Genomic DNA, 9,218 nt, shown 5'->3' with positions numbered 1-9,218 from the left:
CAGTACCCATGAATGGCCAGCATGTCCAATGCTCTTCAACGCAACCTCTGGGTTCTGGGGGCTTGGTTCTACCGTGTTACGCTATACGTAGTATGACGTGCAGAATTGTTTTGAAAAAAAAGCCCTCTACAACCCATCAGTGGTGTAAAGTAACTAAGTACATTTACTCAAGTACTGTACTTAAGTACAGTGTTGAGGTATTTTTACTTTACTGGAGTATTTCCAATTTGCAGTACTCAGTGCCGCTTTAGACTCCACAGGGGCCCTAAGCATGATACAGGACACATGCACGCGCGCGCAGCGCGCGTGCATGTGTCTTTTTTTTCATGTGTTTTTTTGCGGTTCTGGGCGGATTGGGTTTGTTTTTTTCGTGGTTCTGGGCGGATTGGGATTGGGTTTTTTTTTTTTTTTTTTTTTTTTCCGGCGGGTAGGGGCCCTGCGTAGTGTGCGTGTAGGGAGAAGCGGCCCTGGCAGTACTTCTACTACATCTCAGAGGCAATAATTGTACTTTTTACTCCACTACAATTATTTGAAAACTTCAGTTACTAGTTACTTTGTAGATATTGATTATTATTACAAAACACACTAATCACTTCAGCCCTATATATATTTCGGCCATTTGAAATGCCGAAATGCCTTGTCTTTTTGAAGGTATTCCTCTAGCTCCTCCAGCCGTGTCTCTCCGGGGTTGTCGATTAGGTAACCACCCAGGGTTCCAGGTGTGGTGCGGTAGGTGAGGATGATTGAGTTCTTGGCATCCGGGGCACCACTGGATAAACAGTTCTCTGGAAAAAACAGACTCCAGATCTGCACAGCACCACCTTTGGGCTGGGCACCCGTGCCAGGTCTGCCAAACTGCATTGCGTCGTGACGCGACGCATTGTGAGCTTGTAGATCGGCCATTTGCAAAAGATTTGTTATATAACTACATTTTGAACTTCTGAAATGGGATATTCTGCACAATGACTACTTTAAAGGTAGGGTAAGTGATATTTTGGGGTGTTTTTATTTTTTTTGTTTAAAAGGTTAAAGTACTATTTTCTGATAGTAATCATTGCTACAGTGTGTTTGTTCGGTCACAGGGGTCTCTCCAGCTCTTTAGTAAACAGAATATAGTACATTTCCACTAGGTGACAACTTTTAAGCCAATCGGGAGAGAGCACTGAAAATGCATTTTCTGTTTAATAAAGAGCTGGAGAGACATGGGAGACTCCTTTTACTGAACAAACACTCTATAGCAATGAGTACTATCAGAATATAGAGATATTTAACACATATTTTAACCAAAGTAAATCACTTACCCTACCTTTAAGTACATTTTGATACCGATACTTTTGTACTTTTACTCGAGTACATTTTGAATTCCGGACGTTTACTTGTAACAGATGTATTTATACATTGCAGCAGTAATATTGATACTTCTACTTAAGAAAAACATGGGAGTACTTTTACCACCACTACTGACCATTTCATCCGTTGGCATGTCGTGCAGGGGAATGATTATCGTATCGTCATGCCCTCCGAAAAAAAAAACTAGAACACACACACACACTGCAAACCTGGGCACCAGCGCCGTCAAGGAAAGGTCAGTCTCATTTGGTCCCCCTACTACCCACATCATCTCACCCTCCCTCCCAGCCAGCCTCTGCCGCCCATGCCCCCCAACCCCCCTCCCCTCCCCCCCTTGTGTAGTGGGAACAAGCCCAGCCACCAACCGCGCCCACCCCCCCCAGGTTGGTGGCTGGGCTTGGGGGGGGGTGGGCGGTGGAGGGAGAGAGAGAGAGAGAGAGAGAGAGAGAGAGAGAGAGAGAGAGAGAGAGAGAGAGAGAGAGAGAGAGAGAGAGAGAGCGGGGGAGGCAATCTGCTTCAAATCAGGGCCCCTGCGCGTCGGAACAGTGAGCGAGGCAGCCAAATAAAGCATTCCATTCTACCTGGGCTGCCTTTGAACTCGCTGTATCTTTAATAGTCCCATTGCTACAGACTTTACAGAGTCTTTCTGTAGAGTTTAAGGAATTCTTTGTAAGGTGGGAGCTCTTTGATGATGCACAGAGTTATTCTAGTGAGTGCTGCTCACAGCCCCGCATACTGCAGGCTGTGCTGCTGTGCTGCTAGCTAGACGACGCACAGCCTCAGACTATTACTAATTAGCCTGTGGGATTATTATTCAGGTGATAGATTTCATCTGTCAAATAAAATCCAAGCGTAAACGAATGGAGCATTTAGATAAAGTTAAAATGATTTAGCAAAATGACTCGCGCATCGGTTCCCAAAGCGCCTAACGGTGTTTACTTGTCAGCGGTGGTGTGTGCGCAGCAGCGCTGGGAGTTGCTCCACTTACAGGAAATGATTCGGGCGAGTATATGCAAACAGTGGTCTTTTTTTTCTCCACCCACTCTAATTAATCCATTATAACCGGGAACAAATATCTGTGTAACCACTTTAACCATTATTTTATACTTTGGCTATTCAAAAATAGCAGATATACAAGCTCATCGCGCGGCACCGAGTGCCGTGCTATGAGCTTGTATATCTGCTATTTTTGAAAAATCTCTGAATACATATATTTTTAAAGCGAACGTTTGAAACTCAAATATTTGCTTCTGGGGGTCCCTGGAACAAAATATTTTGAGATGGGGGTTGGCGGCCAAATACATATCATTTTGGGGGTCCTTGACATGAACAAGAGTTTGAGAACCACTGATTATGGCAACATACGTTTTTTTCAAAAAAAAATGTTAGGATTTAGAAGACATTTGTAGAATACCCCAGATTTGAGTTAAAAATGTTTGCTTTAAAAAATATATATACTGTATATACAAAGATTTGCACACATTTTCCACGATTTTTCAAAAAGATAGCAGATCTACAAGCTCATAGCGCGGCACGCCGCGCTATGAGCTTGTAGATCTGCTAGTTTTTTGAATAGCCCAAAGAAATCTAAAAAAATTACACACAGACGCGTTCCCCCCGGTCTTAACGGATTAAACAATGCAAGTCTTATTGAGGACAGAGATATCCATAATCCCAACCTGGAGAGCGTGTGGCACTTAAAAGCCATAAACGCAAGACAAATGTTCATCAGCTGCACAAGTGCCTCCGTAATCAATCACATTACTTATTGGAGGAAGCAAATTATTTCCAGTGTAGTCGAGAGTGCTGATGCCGACATAAGAATATTAATGAATTCATTGTAATTGTGAGAAATGTCTGCATATATTCATGCCCACAAAACGTCTGTGAATATGCTCGGTTCTTATGTAATGCTACATACAACAGGTTTAACTGTAATAGATCACTAGCACAGGCTGCTACACCGATCGAGGGGAAGAGGGTCCTGTGGGGAAGTACAACAGCAACACCAAGTGGCGATGGGAGGGTATGGCGTGTGTTCACAGTTTATAAACCTGGCATCCCCCTATTCAATTGGTTCTCAAAGTGGGGTCCGGGGACCCCCAGGGGTCCTTGAGGGAGTTCCAGGGGGTCCCCGCCTCCCCGGCTAAATGTGTTAATACATTTGAACCCCTTTATCCATGTTTTATATGTTGGCTATTCAAAAATAGCAGATATACAAGCTCTCACTGAGAGCTTGTACATCTGCTATTTTTTAACATTTTCGAAAAATCGTGAAGGTTTTTCAAGAATTTAGAATCATTTAGCATTTTTTATATACATCTTCTCTTCTGGGGGTCCCTGGCACAAACTATTTTCAGATGGGGGTCCGCGGCCAAATATATATCAATTTGGGGGTCCTTGACATGAAAAGGTTTGAGAACCACTGCCCTATTCTATAGTAGAAATTAGACAAAAAGATTTGTCTTAAATTTGTGAAAATAGAAGAAGAATAGCACATTGCAGGAGCCCCATAATAAACAGCATGTTTATGATGGTCTTGAAGCTCAAATGGTTATTGGTTTGACATGTACAAAACAATTGAGAGCTGGCGTAATAGCAGCTGGACCTGGATGTAGTGTTGTCGTTGTTAGCAGTGTTGCCAGATTTTGTGAGAGAAATAAGCAACCAGGTGGTCTATGAAAACAAGCCCAAAAGAAGCGACTAGGCTACGGCTATTTGCAAATAGCATATCTGTTATTTTCCAAAAAATAAAATCTTGGGGGGACTGATCATTTTTGAATATTTTTGAAACATTTTTAACAACACAAATCGTCCCTGGCACGAAATAAATCAGATAAGGGGTCTGCGGACAAATACATAGCCTATAAATCTGGGGGTCCTTGCAATGAAAATGTTTAAGAACCACTGGTTTAAACAACATAAGTAGTAAGCCCAAATAAGCAACTAAACTTTAGAAACACGATTTAAAAGAAAAAACACAACCCGCAACTACCAAATAATTACAAGCAACTTTACAGAAAAACTCTATAAGTGTCTTATAATAAGCGGACATGGCAACACTGTTTGTTAGTAGGAATAAACACAGAAGCACCCGGGGAAGTGGACTACGAAAGGGGAGGAGCCAAACCGAGTTCCTGTCTCTACACACAAAATGAGGTGGTGCCCCCAGAGGCAAAAACAAGATTGGTTGAGTTATAACAGGTTCCATTTACAGTAGGAATGTTGAAATTGTATGAATATATTTATTATTCATTTATATAGATTTTTTCTGTATGTCTGCAGTCTTTTGTCCTTTTGACAGATATGTACGAATATGTATGTATATTATCAATAAAACATCAATCAATCAAAACACTGCATTTGCAATGGACATCTCTTACATTAGGCGTGTATAGATCTGTATGAAGCATTATTCTGGTGTAAATAAAGAAATGCATACCGGTATCTGCACTCTGCACAAGACTTTGAATAAAGCTTAAGGAAACACGTCTGTTTGTTTTTCGGATTACAACACGTCACTTTGGTATGCAGGATGACATTCAACTGTCTCTTCTGTCAGGTCGCTTTTTTCTGCACATTAATAATGGCATGTATTGTCCTGTAGGACTGCAAGGATGTTAATGTTTCGATGAATTGAGTGCCAAGTACAAAGGACCCCAATGGAAACAAGCCATAGGCTTTCTTGGGTTTAAAATCCTCTTAGCAGACCTTGTATTGAACTGTACTTTCCTGTACTTAAAAAAAAAAACTGCTAATAAAGTATTCAATCAATCAAACGTAACCACTTAAGCTCTATAGTTTGTTGTATGACAAATGGCTAAAATAGCAGATCTACAGGCTCACGTGTCAATGTGACATGTGAACTTGTAGATCAACTATTTTGGCTGCATTCTTTTAATATAAATTTCCTTTTTTTTGTTGGTCAACTTTTAAAAGTTTTTGAAAATGTTCTCAAAACAGTGACACCTGGGTTAATGTGGTTAATAAAGACCAAAAGGCACTCTGCGAAGTGGGAGAGAGGAATATAACAGGAGCATAATGATCAAAAGATCATCAAGGAAGGACAGAGTAAACAAACACACAACCTCCCACTGACCACAGATCCCCAACCATATGCCAATGCAGGTATAGCTCCAAAAACACAACCAGGAGGAAGCGAGAGCGTTTTAATCAACCTTTGAGATGACTGATTGGGATAATTATTTCACAGGAGAGGGATGACTGTTGCTATTAACCCATTAAAGACCGGGAAAGAATCTGTGTCATTTTTAGATTTCTTTGGGCTATTCAAAAATAGCAGATATACAAGCAGATATACAAGCAGATATACAAGCAGATATACAAGCTCATATGTGTGGAGCTTGTAGATCTGCAATTTTTGAAAGATCGTGAAAGTTAGAGCAAATCTTTTGAATATATTAAATATTTTAAAGCGAACATTTTCGACTCAAATCTTTGCTTCTGGGGGTTGTACAAATGTCTAATGTCTAAATCCGACACTTTTTTTGAAAAACCTATGTTTCTATATCAGTGGTTCTCATACTTTTTCATGTCAAGGACCGCCAAAATTATATGTATTTGGCCGCGGACCCCCATCTCAAAATATTTTGTAATAGGGACCCCCAGAAGCAAAGATTTGAGTCAAAAATGTTCCCTTAAAAAAAAAAGCTGATTTTTTTATTTAATCAAATATTTTCACAAATTTTCGAAATTAAAAAAAAATAGCAGATCTACAAGCTCATAGCGTGGGGTCATCTTAAAATGACACAGATGCTTTTCCCGCTCTTAATGGGTTAACAACCCTCTATTCAATATCACTACAAACTCACGCTCATTAGTATGAGTTGTGCTTGCCTGGTGGTTCAGCAAAAGCATCCACTGGGAGCTTTGCTTATTACTCCACACATATGAGTGGAGAATATGTAATTAGCATTCATCAAATGCAGTGTTTACATAACATTCTTCCTCCACAAATTTAATTTTGACATTATATGGTCATTACCGTGAGCCTCCTACTAATAAAAGGCAGGGACGGCTTGCAGGAAGGTTAAATCGTTACAACAAAAAGGTCAGCAGATGCAGAGCCTACTCTCTGGGAACTCCATTGAGAAACAAGGTGGTGGAGCATAGTAGCTCCCGATGAACGTGTTTATACAGAGGCAAGCAGAAGCACAAAGTAACACATGCTCTGTGTGTGTGTGTGTGTGTGTGTGTGTGTGTGTGTGTGTGTGTGTGTGTGTGTGTGTGTGTGTGTGTGTGTGTGTGTGTGTGTGTGTGTGTGTGTGTAAAAGTATTGAAAATTGGAAATACTCCAGTAAAGTAAAAGTTGTAATTAAGTACAGTACTTGAGTTAATAAATGTACTTAGTTACTTTACACCACTGGTGTGTGTGTGTGTGTGTGTGTGTGTGTGTGTGTGTGTGTGTGTGTGTGTGTGCGTGCGTGCGTGCGTGCGTGCGTGCGTGCGTGCGTGCGTGCGTGCGTGCGTGCGTGTGTACCTTGAGGAGTTTCATCAGTCCCTCCAGTTGTACCATCAGTACAGCTCTCTCCTGCAGCGTGTGGACATCCTCTGTTCCAGCTTGTCCTTCTGCTCTCTGTAACAAACACAAACCGCGTGTTAGTCCTCCACCATTAATACCTGTCACACTATAGTTCTGACGACACGCATATCATTAGTTCTAAAATGCAAACCAAGAAACATATTTAACACACACATAGAAAGGGAAAGGTGGAATTAAATATCACTAATTTGTCTCGTGCTCTCCTAACACTTGCCATGTCATTTGTGATTAAGGTTTAGATTGTTTTATTGTTTCATTACCTGTTTGATTGATTGAATACTTTAACAGTTTGTAAAAAAAAGCACAGGAAAGTACAGTACAAGGTCTGCTAAGAGGATTTCAAACCCAAGACAGCCTTGGCTTGTTTCCATTGGGGTCCTTTGTACTCAATTCATAGAAACATTTAATGACAAATACTGTAACGTTGCTTTGTTTGCAGTTAGAAACAAACAAACAAATACACATCACATGGCCATATATTATTACTTAGGATCCCCTGACATGATTCCTAGAGAAAAGTAAAATGATTGATTGCATACTTTATTATTAAGACAGAAATGTAAACAGCAGGAGGTACAGTCAGACATTTGAGCTAAAAGGATAACACAAAAAGGTCCTGGGGATGTGGTCCATTGTGGTCCTATTCTATGTATTCAATTCATCAACATGGCATAAAAATAACGCCAAAATACAATATCATCAACAAATATAAAACATTATACGTACAAAGTAGAAATAGAGAAAGGAAAAAAAGAAAAGAGTATAGGCAGTGAATGCCATCACCTTTCTATGGTAAAAGTGCATTTACCTCCTCTCCTTCTCAGGCCTGCTTTGAAGGAAGCCAGTGATACAACAAAACTATGGATGGTTGTTGTTATTTTGACAGTAGAAGACTGAATAGACCCCTTAACAGACAATGTCGCACTGGTTCCAAACGTCATACTGGCTCCAAATGAAACCCATTCTGTCAGGCCTCGCTAGGACGCGCCTCACCAGCCAACACACAGGTTGAGAATTGATTGCATGAAACAATCACCACCTGTGCATCCAGTCTCAATGTTAGTAAACAAATTAAATAATTGGTCTATAGGCTACTCGTGTCATTTTCGAGGAGTTGACGGGTTGCTTTAACATTCATTTGATATAATATATAGACAAGGACGATTTGAAGCACAATGTAAAACGAGAGTCACAGGGAATCCCCATAACACTCGCACTAAACAACCAAAAGGTTAACCTCGCGTCACGGCCTGGTTTCTATTTCCTGTTCAGTGCTCAAATTCGGTCTGGAGCCCGCCTACCGTATCCGGTAATTTCCACCCATACAAACAAAGGCCATTTCCGTATCCGTAACAGACCGGATAGGCAAACCGCAAAGCGCATTCATCCCCAGCCATCCCTACTAGGGTTATGAATGGAGGAGGGAGGGACTGGATTGCAGTGAGCGCACACTTCCAGGGTTGCCATGTCCGCTTATTATAAGGGACTTTGGGCTTGTTTACTAATGTTGTTTAAACCAGTGGTTCATTTTCATGTCATTGGGACCCCCAAATTAATAAAAGTAAAACTAATACAAAAATACAAGAACCGCTGGTCCACGAAAAAAATGGGGGAGAGCGAACGTGTTTTGGGGCGAGTCTTCCGGTGATAAAATGGCAACTAAAAGTAATCAAAAAGTCAACCAAAAAACACGTTTTTCTACAGAATCTCCTCACTGGTCAGTAGGAATACATTGAGGACTCTAACAGGAGCACTCATCCAAAGTCACTTCGACTATGCATGCACCTCATGGTACCATAGGCATAGCACTACAATGGCCTTAAAAATAAGGCTCCAGACATCCCAAAACAAATTGGTCAGGCTACTCCTTGGCCTTATCTACAACTCGTTTAACCCCTGCTCACTTTGCTATGGCGGATGGACGGATGGCTCGGAAGGTAGAGGATAGAGTACAGCAACTTGCAATGGGCCTGGTCTACGAGATACACTACACCACAAAGACACCCATGTACCTGTCAAACTACTTTAATGACGTCCACAATCACAACACCAGAGGAGCTCCACTAATCACGTTCAACCCAGATTTGGCTCAAGCAAGGGGTTACATTAAGTTCTCCTGCTATGCCACAAAAATGTGGAACGCCCTGCCAACAGTCGTAAAGGAGTGTAAAACGCCTTCAAAACCGCTCCAAAAGAGCACTCACAGGCGGCTGCAACTGGCCCCTGTAAAAAGTCAATGCCTACCCCCCCCCCCCCCCCCAACTGTTTACTGTACATATTTTTCTTTTTGATTTATAACTGTTTA

The sequence above is a fragment of the Gymnoscopelus braueri genome, assembly GCF_963280865.1.
Source record: "Gymnoscopelus braueri genome assembly, chromosome: 16".
Taxonomy (NCBI): domain Eukaryota; kingdom Metazoa; phylum Chordata; class Actinopteri; order Myctophiformes; family Myctophidae; genus Gymnoscopelus; species Gymnoscopelus braueri.
This window is presented reverse-complemented; position numbering follows the sequence as displayed.